At 42.2% G+C, this 12,913-nt stretch overlaps 1 protein-coding gene across 4 annotated transcripts in view; it reads right to left on the reverse strand.

The window, feature by feature from the left end:
• Window positions 1–12,913, reverse strand: part of PLCH1 (phospholipase C eta 1) — a 132,691-nt gene that overhangs the window by 82,455 nt on the left and 37,323 nt on the right. The gene's annotated exons all lie outside the window — the stretch shown is intronic.

Genomic DNA, 12,913 nt, shown 5'->3' on the forward strand with positions numbered 1-12,913 from the left:
CTTTTAGGCCTTCAATGGTTCAAACCGCTCGGAATCACTGTAGCCGGAGTCCACAGGGCCGAGAGCAGCGATTGGGAGGAAGCACTCGTGCAAGAATTCCAAGACGTTTTCGCGAATGGACTAGGCAAGTACAAGGGGACCCCGATCTCGTTTAACTTGAACCCTGAGATAGCACCCATCCGCCTTAAGCCACGTCGGGTGCCGTTCGCCTTGAAGCCTAAAATCGACGAACAACTCGATAAGCTAATAGCGCAGGGCGTACTGGAACCCACCGACCACGCCCGTTGGGAAACCCCGATAGTGACGCCTATCAAGCCTGATGGGTCCCTAAGAATTTGCGGAGACTACCGGGCCACCTTAAACCACGCACTTCAGCAAAGTGCATATCCAGTGCCGGTAGTGCAACACTTGCTCCATTCCCTGGGTGGCGGGAAAGTTTTCGCCAAACTAGATCTAGCCCAGGCGTATCAACAATTGCCTGTAGATCCAACCACAGCCGAGGCGCAAACGATCGTAACGCATAGGGGCGCATTTAAATGCAACCGGCTCCAATTCGGGGTAAGCGTCGCCCCTGGAATCTTCAGAGTTTAATGGAAAGGTTGTTACAAGGGATAAGAGGCGTTGTCCCATATTTCGACGATGTACTCATCGCCGCACCTAACAAAGACATTCTAGAAAAAACGACTCAGAGAGGTTTTACGAAGATTCCAAAATGCAGGCCTCAGAGTAAAAAAGGATAAATGCCAGTTATGTACCGAAAAAGTAGAATTTCTGGGATATCTCCTGGACAGCCAAGGAATCCATCCCACCGAAGACAAATTACGGGCAATTAAAAAGGCCCCCACTCCAAGGAACAAGGCAGACCTACAGGCGTTCCTTGGACTTATCAATTTCTATAATGTATTTTTACCCCACAAAGCAACGGTAGCTGAACCATTGCATAGACTATTAGACAAAAAAGCAACGTGGGTGTGGGGACAACGGGAACAACATGCTTTCCAACAAGTAAAGAAATTGCTAACTTCTGATTCTGTACTTATGCAGTACAACGAGACTCTGCTGCTCACTATCACGTGTGACGCATCACCTGTTGGGATTGGGGCAATTCTGGCCCACGATTACCAAATGGAGCGGAAGCCCCCATCGCGTTTTTTTGCGAACCTTAGCTAAAGCTGAACGAAATTATAGTCAGCTGGACAAAGAAGCTTTAGCTATTGTGGCTGCAGTTAAAAGATTTCATGAATATGTTTATGGCCGTGCGTTTACAATAATCACTGATCATAAACCGCTACTGGGAATCATTGCGGGTAATAAACCAACCCGTATATATTGTCCCCCAGAATGACCCGTTGGTCTGAATTCTTGGCGGCCTACAACTACACCTTGCAACATCGCCGGGAAATCAATTCTCCACGCTGATGCATTGAGCAGAACGCCGCTTCCAGACTCTGTTGTAGATCCAGCCCCCACCATCTCAACACTACAGATCGAAGCTCTACATGTGCCACCATTGACGGCTAGAGACATTGCCTTTGAAACAAAACGTGACCCAGTTCTGCAACACATCCTACGCTGGGTTGAACGGGGGTGGCCGACAGACCAAATAGCACCAGAATGGGCGCCTTTCAAAAGCCGCCAAACCGAGCTGTTTTCCCAGAAAGGCTGTATCTTGTGGGGCGATCAGTCGTAATCCCTAGCAAATTGCAACAAACTGTTTTGGTGGTATTGCATGAAGGACATCCGGGTATCGTGCGGATGAAAGCACTTGCACGCAGCTACGCTTGGTGGCCGGGAATCGACAAAAGAATCGAGGCCTGGGTCGCTACTTGTCAACATTGCCAAGACGTCAGCAACGCTCCGCCTAAAGCAATCCCGACCGAATGGGAAACTCCGAGGGGACCATGGTCCCGTATTCATATTGACTTTGCGGGGCCTACCAAAGGACACACTTTCCTTATTACTGTCGATGCCTATTCGAATTGGCTCGAGATCCATCGAATGAACACAACTACAACGGACTCAGTTATCAATAAATTAAACAGACTATTTGCCACACATGGGTTCCCAGGACGTGTTGGTCTCGGACAACGGCCCACAGTTTACTGCGTTACCCTTTGAACAATATCTTGCTGATTGGGGCATCCGCCATGGGCTAACCTCGCCCGCGCACCCTGCGGCAAATGGACGTGCAGAACGCATGGTACAATTTGTAAAAAAGACCCTTCACAAAATGGAATTCGGCAACATCGACGAGAAAATCAATCGAATCCTCTTGTTACAGCATATCACGCCCACAGCGTGACCAACAAAACACCCGCTGAACTTCTTATGGGGCGGAAACTACGATCGCACCTTGTCCGGCTCCACCCGCATTCAGCACTGGAAAAGCCCTTCGGCTCCAGCAGCAAATGCCGGGAATTTAAAATGCTGATTTAATCTTTGCCAAAAACTTTTCCGCGACCGTTGTGGATACCCGCAACCGTTACCTACCTCACCGGGCCTAGATCTTACCGCCTGCTAACAGACGATGGGAGGGTGTGGAACGCCACATAGACCAACTCCGATCGAGATTACCACCCAGTGCCCATGACTCCCGGGTTCACCAACTCAAGGGGGAGGAAATATCGAGGGGAATTGACTTTGATATGACAAATAGCAGGCCAACGGAAACCCTACGGCCCAGCGAGACACCGGAACGTGAAGCGGGGAGGGAGTTGACTTTTCCATGGGACTTTAATCACGGGGAAACCGAACTGCAAAACCCGAAGAAACACGGAGTAGCGGAGACAACCAGAGTGAAAGCAGCACGGAATCACCGTGCAGCGAAACAGAATTTAATAAAGATCATCCAAACGCTCCACCAGAACCGGACCTTAGACCAAAACCGGTGGAGCCACGGAAATCATCCAGGCAGACCAAACGGCCTGTCTATCTTGAGGATTTTATTACAGCTCCCCTCAAACGGAACCCAAGGGGAGGGGTGTTGTGAATCAATAAAAGTTAATAACTTAAATGCAAATCAGGGTTTGAAAACCTGCACACTTGATTGGTCCTTATACAACAACTTTGGATTGGGCCAGAACTAGTCCCTGATTGGCCACTATTTGGACTAGTCTTATTGGTTATTACCGTGTTTCTCCAACAATACGGCCTCCACCAATAGGAAGCCCCACCATGTTTTATTGGCATAAAATCAAATTAAGCCCCCAAATTAAGCCCCATATTAAACATGCGAAATGGGGGAGAGCAGGGGGCTTGTCGTTAGTAAGTACTTTTGTTGCATGCCCGGATATGGTGCTGCCTTCGTTGGTGGGGCACTTCATATCGGGAGACCTTCCACCGTTGCTTCTCCCTTCTCCCTTGCTGCCCCTTCTCCCTTGCTGCCGCGGCATTTGGCGCAGCCATGTGCGGCCAGTCAACTCCTCCCTGCAACCGGAGCCCTGAGGAGACACTTGGCTTTAGGCGCTCCCGTCTTCCCTTTGCTTTCGAAGGTAAAGCGAATTATTTTACAAAGCCTCCCCTGCCCGAGAGGGCAGCCCAACCCACGTGGGAGGCTAATTTCCCGGGGCCTCTTCCGTTCCTCCCGACCTCCCTACGCTGCGCAGCTCTGACGCGCCGCTCCCTTCAGCCCAGCGAGCTCTTCCACCTCAAAGAAAGGCCAGGCGGGCGGCTGCAGGCAGCAACAGTGGGTCTGAGCCGCTCGCAGTGGAAACAGCCACCACCCGTAGCCCGACGTGGGGAGAACGAGCGAGGTTAGCGCCCGCCAGCCCGGGCGAGATTTGGGAACGAGGGGCAGGAGGAGGCACGCACACACCCGCGGCTCACTTTCCCAGCTTTGCCCAGCCCTTACGGCTCTGGCGCGGCCCTGGCAGGATGAGCGGAGGGTCCGGCGGGGAGGCGCTCGCTGCCCGCCAGGGCCGTGCCAGAGCCGTAAGGGCTGGGCAAAGCTGGAAAGTGAGCCGCTGGTGTGTGCGTGCCTCCTCCTGCCCCTCGTTCCCAAATCTCGCCCGGGCTTGCGGGCTAAGCTCGCTCGTTCTCCCGCATCTGGCTATGGGTGGTGGCTGTTTCCGCTGCGGCGGCTCAGACCCGCTGCTGCTGCTCCGCAGCCGCCCGCCTGGCCTTTCTTTGAGGTGGAAGAGCTCGCTGGGCTGAAGGAACGGCGCGTCAGAGGTGCGCGAGCGAGGGAGGTCGGGAGGAATGGAAGAGGCCCCAGGAGATTAGCCTCCCAAGTGGTGGGCTGCCCTCTCGGGCAGGGGAGGCTTTGTAAAATAATTCGCTTTACCTTCTAAAGCAAAGGGAAGACGGGAGTGCCTGAAGCCAAGTGTCTCCTCAGGGCTCCGGTTGCAGGGAGGAGCCCCTGACTGGCCGCACGTGCGCTGCGCCCGCGTGCAGCAAGGGAGAAGGGAAAGCTGTGGCCCGAACCCGAAGGTCTCCCGAATATCCAAGCTGTCGCCGCCCGCCCACCCACCCGAGGATGCAAGGGGAGAATTAAGTCACCCCCGAAAAGACGTCCTAGCCGTTTTTGGGGTCAAAAAAAAATAAGGCCCGGCTTTATTATGTGAGAAACACGGTAGTTTGAACTTGTTGCTCATCTCATTGGTTAATAAGGTAGCAGCTAACCCTATAAAAGGGTTACTGCTGCCCATAGCCTTGCTCTGTTCTGTTCTATTTACTGTTATTAAAGAGTTGAAGTCACTGGTCAGATGTCTGGTCTCCATTATTCTCCATACTTAACATAGAGCAACTAGTGTAGATTCTAAGGCACGGGTGTCAAACTCACGGTGTCACATTGTCATCACATGCCATATCATATTTGCCCCCGTAGGGCAAACAACAACCATTTGATTTGTAATTTGATTCAACATCAAATTAAAATGGGTGTGTGTCATTAGATGTCAGCATCTAATGTCAGCAACTTAATCAGTTTGGTTTGGTTTGGGTCTGGGTTTTGTTCTCAGGCTTAGCTTGTTGACTCAGTCAATTTGGATAGTTTATCTCTTATTGTCTTATCTTATCATCATATAACCCTAGATGATAATTTAGCAACCCAGTTTTAAGGTCACTGGGATTATCCCAGCAAAAAAGAACCAAGACACCAACTGATTCTTCAACATTACCACGTTGGAAAATATTAAAAGCATTTACAGAACAAGGAGGGTCAAGGTTCATGCTTTCTCTGCCTCTTTCAGGATATTGTCTATTATATGAATACAGTGATTCTGCCTCCAAAAACAGGCTTAAATCCAGACTGAAAAGAGCAAAATGAACAAGGTCCTGGAAGAGTATCTGCAACTTCATAGATAGCTTACTCCAAAAGAATTGTCACAGGGCAGTAACTAGCAAAATTCTCAGATCCAGGTGATTTCTTCAAGATAGGATGGGCCATTACATCCTTCTACCCTCCACTTGTACTTGGCCACTATACAATGTTTCCTCTCAAATATTTTAAATTTAAATATTTCCCCACCTTGTTTTCAAGCAAAGGAAAAAGATGAAAAGTACATTGTACTGCAACACTTGCTCTGAAAATTTAATTTAAAGCCAGTTCCTCAATCATAAATCTGTTTCCATGTACAGAAAGAATAGAAGGCATTCTCCCCCTTCCTGTGCTATATTCAGAGGGGGAAATGATTAATTACAGTGTTGGGACAACCTGGGTTTTCCAGGAGATTGGGAGAATGTTATTAGCAAAAACAACAACAACAACCATTTGATTTGTAATTTGATTCAACATCAAATTAAAATGGGTGTGTGTCATTAGATGTCAGCATTCCGGCAGTTACCCCAATTAAATCATGAGACTGGAGCCAAACTTCCAAAACTACAAAGGATTTATTGGGAGTTAACATGTTGGCCTGACCTGATGTAGCCAACACTGAGACACGTAATTCACTGTCACCCCTGATCCTGGTTTTCTCCCACCCCTCTGGGTATATCATAATTCATATTCTCCAACAAAATATGTCCAAGAGTCATCAATCATGTTCTCCAATTAGATTTTTGTGGGGCAGAAATTTCAATCGCCTAGTTACAATCTCTGAAAAATATGAATGGAATGCACTTTCAATTCCAAACTGCTACACTGCTCTAACGAGCATAGAAATGTTTTATGAGTTGACATTAGACTCCTAAACCTCCTGATTGCTGGAATGTAGACAGAAATATGTTGGCTTACAAACTAGTTTAACATTACAGTATTCTGGATTGCATTGAATAAAATAAACATGCTTGAGTGCATTGCGTATCTATTGAAATATTAACTAAAAAGTGCCAAATCTGACTGTTAGCAGAAAATGTTGCACTTGATACATGTACAACTAAGGCCTGCTGTGCTCTTATTCTATAGTACTCTACTCCTTCTTTATATTATGGAAAGTGTTAGGGGAAAGCTTTCTTTGGCCAAAGCAGTAGAAATCAATATGTTTAGATCCATTTGATGACAACTAAGGCAAATAGAAATTCATGTACTCAAATGTAATAAGAATAAATGGTGAACTTGGATGATATGAATGAATTTAAAGAAAGAGAAAGGTCCTGTGCCTTGGACATTAAGAGGGAAGGGATTTTGATTAAGAGACTCGAGAATGAAGAGAGTGATAACTGGTGAGTACAAGGCCTATTTCTTTTAAATATGTAATTTCTTGCTACAGTTGTTAAGTAAACCATTGTAGTTGTGAACACAGTTCTTAAGTTAATCTGACTTCCCCACTGACTTTGCTTGTCAGAATGTCTCAAAAGCTGATCACATGACCCCAGGACACGGCAGCTGTCATAAATATGAATCAGTTGCCAAGCATCCAAACTTTGATCACATGACCATGGGGATGCTGCAATGGTCTTAAATGTGAAAAACATTCCTGTCACTTTTTTTAGTGTCATTATAACTTTGAACTGTCACTAAATGAAGTATTGTAAGTCGAGGACTATCTGTATTCATACACACATGGCAAAAAATGAATATAATCCCAAAGCATGGTTGATTTCATAGATTATTTTTAAAAAAAGACTGAGAGATTTATGAAGGATATGAGGTTACAATGAGGCATTCTGAAAGTTCACTGTTTAACAGTGTCAAGAGTGCATCTTAAAGATGGGGAAGGAGAAAATAGAAGAATTTCGGAAGAGAATAAATAAATCCAACAGGTATTAGAATGTACTTCTAAATGTGACACAAAAAAGGAATGGAAATGGGTATGTACAGTATCTATATGTGTAATAAGAATAATCAGAGATGGTGACTATCGAGGCCAGGGCCCCGCGCACCATTTCAGAGTTGGCACATGTGGGAGGATGGAGGGGTCACCATGGAGGGGTGTGGGACAATGGGGGATGAGAAGGGTTCGTGGAGCGGTTGGAACTAGAGAACACGGCAAGAAACTGTGACATTCGAGGCTGGCACGCAGCCAAGAAGTCCAGGGCCTGCCGACTAAGGAGAGACCAGTGATTCCTTGCAGGAGCAAACATTCTCCAAGGGCGGGGAGAGCTGAGCCCTCATAATCAACTGGAGGGTGGAAGGCTATAATGCTGACTAAATTTGCATCACTTTGTGCCGAGTCTGTTACCAAGTAAAAGAGAGTTACTCTACTTGTGGTGTGGTCTCTTTCCTTGAGGCATAGGCTCAGAACAATGACAAATAATTTGTGCTGAAGCCAAAAGAAAAATGCTATGGAACAGGTAGGAGCACACATGCCATAGTTCTTAGCATCTCCTGAAAGAAGCTGAATCTTTTCCTGGAATTGCATCCAAGGAACATATATATTTGAGGTAAGGAGATGCTAGCAACATGGCCACACCCAATACAATGCATATTTCACCCTACTGGCTTTTGATCCAAACCACAGCACATCCTGCATATGCACATGCTTAATTTTTATTGTTATAAACTCTATTCCATTTCTTTCAAGCAGTGTTTCTGAAGGTAGGCAAGTCTAAAATGTGTGGACTTCAACTTCCAGAATTTTGGCTGGTGAGGCAATTCTGGGAGTTGGTCTTAGAAGTTGCCATGGTTGAGAAATACTGCTCTAAATGGAAAAGGGCAGATAAAATACTGAATGAAAACAGTAGGCACTGCAATAGCAGGTATGGAAGGCAACTATCAGAAACTAATATTTTTGAAACTCAAAGCTTGGAGATGACCCCAAATAATAGAAAAATAGAAGACTGCTGAATAAAAACAGCAGGCCAGCAATAGCAAGCATAGTAGGCAATTATCAGAAATATTTATGAAACTCAAAGCATGGAAATGGCCTCAAATGACAAATTAGTGTACCTGTTCCTAGATACAGTATCAGCAATCATGTGTATTTTATTTTATTTCCATATTCACTTGTACTGGTATTTTTTTCAGATGATTGCCTCATCAGTGTTTCTCAACCTTGGCAAATTTAGCGAGCTGGTTGGGGGATTCTGACAGTTGAAATCCATCCATCTTAAAATTGCCACGGTCGAGAAATACTGGTCTCATCAGTTTATGAACTGAACAAACCAGTACACAAAAACACATCTTTTTCAGCAATTTTCTCCTAGGAAATTCAATGTTGTGTAACTATTTTTATTGTCAAATTATTTTTCTATCATGGATTTGTAGGCATTTTTCTTAACATCATTCTTTTTTTCCTCTGGTTGTGAATTCACTAATTTTGAACTGCAGGAACAAGGGCCACAAGTTTATGAATTGTCCAAGTGAAGAAAGTCAAAACTATTCAGAAACCCTATTCATAATCACAACTCCATTTATAGTCAGTGAAAATAACCATGCTTCAAAGCTTTTATGGCCATCCTGCTTTCTGGTTTTTATTCAGTGCAACTGACTTCTCAAGTAGGCAGTTATTAACCCTGTTTAAGCACTGAACTTTGTATCCTGACATTAAAAACTAGCTATCACAGAGCAGCCTGGAAATAATACTTATCCATGCACATTAAGATACTGCAATATCAGGCCGGCGAAGCCCCAGACCTAGTGATATGCAACATGAAGGGGACAGGGGAAGAGATATTAAAACTTAGCTGCTGCTTCTACTCCCTCTACATATTTGGACATATTTGTCAAATGTGAGGAGACAAAATCTTCAAGATGGTGGTCACACTATCATATACCCCTTTGGATCATGAAATATTCACATTATCCAAGGGGCAAGGCTTAAATCACAATGATATGTCTATCATTTTGTAGATTTTGAGACACCCTCTTCCCATCCCCAGAAATACACTTCTTTGTCTGAACATGCCATGATGAGCAGACAGATAATTCACAAGGTTTCAGACACAAAAACTTTTTAAAAAATCTTATTCAAAAACAAAACATGTAAATAACAGTACTTAGTAAGGCCATGTTAGTATGAAACATCCACAAGCATTGTGCTGTCAATTTAGAGATAATACGTTTGGGACCAGAGAGCCCAACTCTTCCCACACACCATTTTTTCCCCCAAATTCTGAGTGAAAATAAATTGGGTATTTGGAAAAGTACAATACATGTTAATAACCCACGTCTCTTCCCTTTTGACACATATTCACAAGAAAGAGATGAACTTGGTGTCCAGGCAAATGTACAAAGGTTAGATGACTCAGACTATCCAATTCCAAATTGTTTCAGTCTTTAAAGGTTTACTCTCTCTTGAATTAAGTCTGGAAATTGATTTTATAAAAAGTGAAAATGACAAGGCACTGGCATAATCTGATTGTATAGGCAAATCCCTAGTAACAGGGCCTTGGCTTGGTTTTAAAAGACAGCTCAGATAAAAAGAAGTAATAGATTTAACTGCTGACACCCCAAACATACTAGTGTTATGGTATAAATCCAAGATGTGTTCTCTAATTGTGATAATAGCTAGATCATGCAAATGACTTATATGAAAATAAAAATGGCAAGGAAATAATATCCATATATCAATGTATAGATAATGTCCTTATTTGAAGAATATAACATTATTCTGTTAGATTAACGACAACTGGATAATTGTCCATTATCCATCTCTGGAGATCAAAACATCAGCTTTTCTTTTCATCACTGCAACAGCTGAATGTTCCCAGATTCATTGCACTTTAGCGTGGTCCTTATGATTATCCTCAAATAATTAAATTCATACTTAACCTTCTTCAAGAAAGGAAAATGAAACTAATATTAGAATACAAATGCCTATTAGGTTACACAATTATAATTAAAACTAAAATTCAATAACAATTTTCAAATTAATTAAAGCAAATTACTACAAATTGCTCTTTTGATTTTATGGCTGCCCAAGACAACCTCTTAGTCCCAAACAATCTAAATGCACCCCTTCTTCATGTTAAAATGAGAATTACTTGTCTTTCAGAAAATGCATCAAAATGCAACCAAACTTACTATTATCTTGACCAACTTTTACAATAATATACTAAGCTAACCATGTACAAATGGTAAAGTAAGGTAAAGCTGAAGACAGAACGTTTGAGGCCCTTACATCTTGCTCATAATCACTGTTATATGAAATTAAGTTCATTTAATTTCAGGAGGATTCATTTTTGGGTTGCTCCTTCATATATTGCTCACCAAAATGAAATAAAGGTTTCTCCAAATTTTATTAATAGCAGCAGTACAGACAACTAAATAACCCTCATCCTCAAATCTTCCCTCCTACATCTATTTATTACCATAAGTGAAGAATTCTATAATATGTTTTCCAAATCTAAAGGACTGAATCTCTGAGCAGAAGAAAATAGCATGAACAGTATCCATGCAGAATACTAGAGTAAAATTTCCTTCCCATTTTTCCATACATAAAAATTTGCAGAAAATAAATTAAGAAATAAAAGGGATTTGGGCTTCTGCTTTTCTATTTTATTCTTAGGGAACTTTATAATTTCTTTTGTTCAATGTTTTGAGATGATATTATTGCAAGATAAAGACCATCCTGGTGGATTATTCGCTGTACAATTGTTCATTCTTCTATAACCTCCCTGGCTTCCTGCCTGATCGGAAAAACAGTACAGGAAGAGTTTGTCTCCATTATGGACTCTTGGGTTTATTTAAAATGTTGTAATCTAGGAAAGCTGCAGAATGATTAGTTTCAAGTTTACATTCAGAGGCCCAATGCTTTATATATCTCTTGGCCACATTGTTGCTCAGTTACATAAAGAAAAAATCCACTCCCTACCAAGAATTTGAAAGAATGTTAATTACTTGGCAAAGGAAAGAAAGTTACCTTTGTCCTATCAAACTGAATGAGAATGGTTAAAAGACAAATGGAGAACAGTTTTTGGTACAATGTAAGAAGTACCCTCTTTGAAATATGGATAACTTCTACAGACTTAAGGATTGATTTGGAAACAATGTCATTTTCTTTTAGACCAAAAGTGACCGCTTTTTTTATAGGGTTTGCTCTGCTTTAATACTGGTGGAAGGAAAAAGGAGAGGATGGCCAGCAGCAAGATGGACTTAATTATAGTGGTGATGAGTGTACCATTGGGAGACCTAAAAGAATAACTTAAGGATGGATCTTCATGGAGAAAATGTGTCTATATGGATGCTAGAAACTGAAACTGATCTGATGGCAAATAATCAATCTATAGAATATAGATTCGGACTCTAAACTCAATCCTCTTTCTTGCTGTCCCCAACCTGCTTTTTAAACCATTAAGGAGAAGCTTAAGCCAATGAAACTGGTTTCATTTTTCATTGGGAAAACTAAATGAAGAATTTTTTTTTAGTTCTTTTAAAAAACGCATTTGAAAGGTAACAGAAATTCAGTTACAAATATTAGCCAACTTGGCAACTTTGGCCATTAGTTTGGCCCATTTCCAAAAGCAAAAAGAAACACATCTTTGTTCCCAAAAAGATTATAAAGTAAAATAAAACAACAATCATCATCACCTTAGAAGAGAGAATAAGAAGGAAATACACAGCAGAAGAAATGGCTAGGATTAACAATACTCAGCCAGCTAAGGTTAAATGTTATTGAAATATCCAGTGAAAATGCATTTGCATAGCACCTGAAGACTTTCCACCCAGCAAATGCCATGAATGAGCTTTTGAAGCATTATTAGATTTGCAGAGAAAACGGGAAGATAAAGTGTGGAACATTTTTATCGTGAGGTGAACTGTCATAATGTCACAGAGAGAAAACAAGGAATTGTCTAGGCATTCTAGAAGTGCTGTCTTCCAATGTGACTCACTCAATTCATTGATCAAGGAACCAACTCTCTGTGTGCCTTGTTCAAGATTTCCTTTCAATTGTGAGGACCAGAGAGTTCATTTATTGTACAAAATGACAAATCAAACAAGACAAATGGATGACTGGGTCTGCTGTTTTCATCCAACTGAGAGACAGCTCTTCTCTATAATTTGTGACAATCAAGAACTCTGAAGTTTCTAGATTCTATATATATGCAGTACAAGAAGGCAGTTCAACAAAGCACACCTTTTTTCACTTCATTTCAGCTGTAATGTAAGTTACATGAAAAAAAGAAAAGATACAGATGAGGAATTGGTCTCTGATGGACCATAATATTGGGCATCAATCAAATACTCCCTTGGTCTTTCACTAGTAAAAAGGAAGAATGCCTTCTGACTTTTAATACATCTGTGTCTTAAAGGAGTTATAGGTAATAGGGCAAGAATGGACAGGCAGTTGAGGGCTGTCAGTTGAAAGCTATAGTAAAGATATGTTCATACAAAGCCATGCTTTGCTAATCCACAATCTGAGTAAGCCACAGTTGGTTGTAAATCATACATAGGTTTTTTTAGGTATAGGTTTTTTAATTCCTGATAGCATTGTAAACCCAAACCAAGGAAAATATGGGGTTAGCCACGATATATTCTTCCTTTTTAGAAAGTATACTTTTTAAAAAATTCTTTAAAAATTCTGATAGTCATAGCTGTGTTAGAACTATGTAATCCCCTCATTCTGCACTACTTTAAAACAAGCATAACAAA

This window comes from Notechis scutatus, chromosome 4, assembly GCF_049901735.1.
Source record: "Notechis scutatus isolate UNSWTSFEM ecotype Mainland chromosome 4, rNotScu1.2, whole genome shotgun sequence".
Classification (NCBI taxonomy): domain Eukaryota; kingdom Metazoa; phylum Chordata; class Lepidosauria; order Squamata; family Elapidae; genus Notechis; species Notechis scutatus.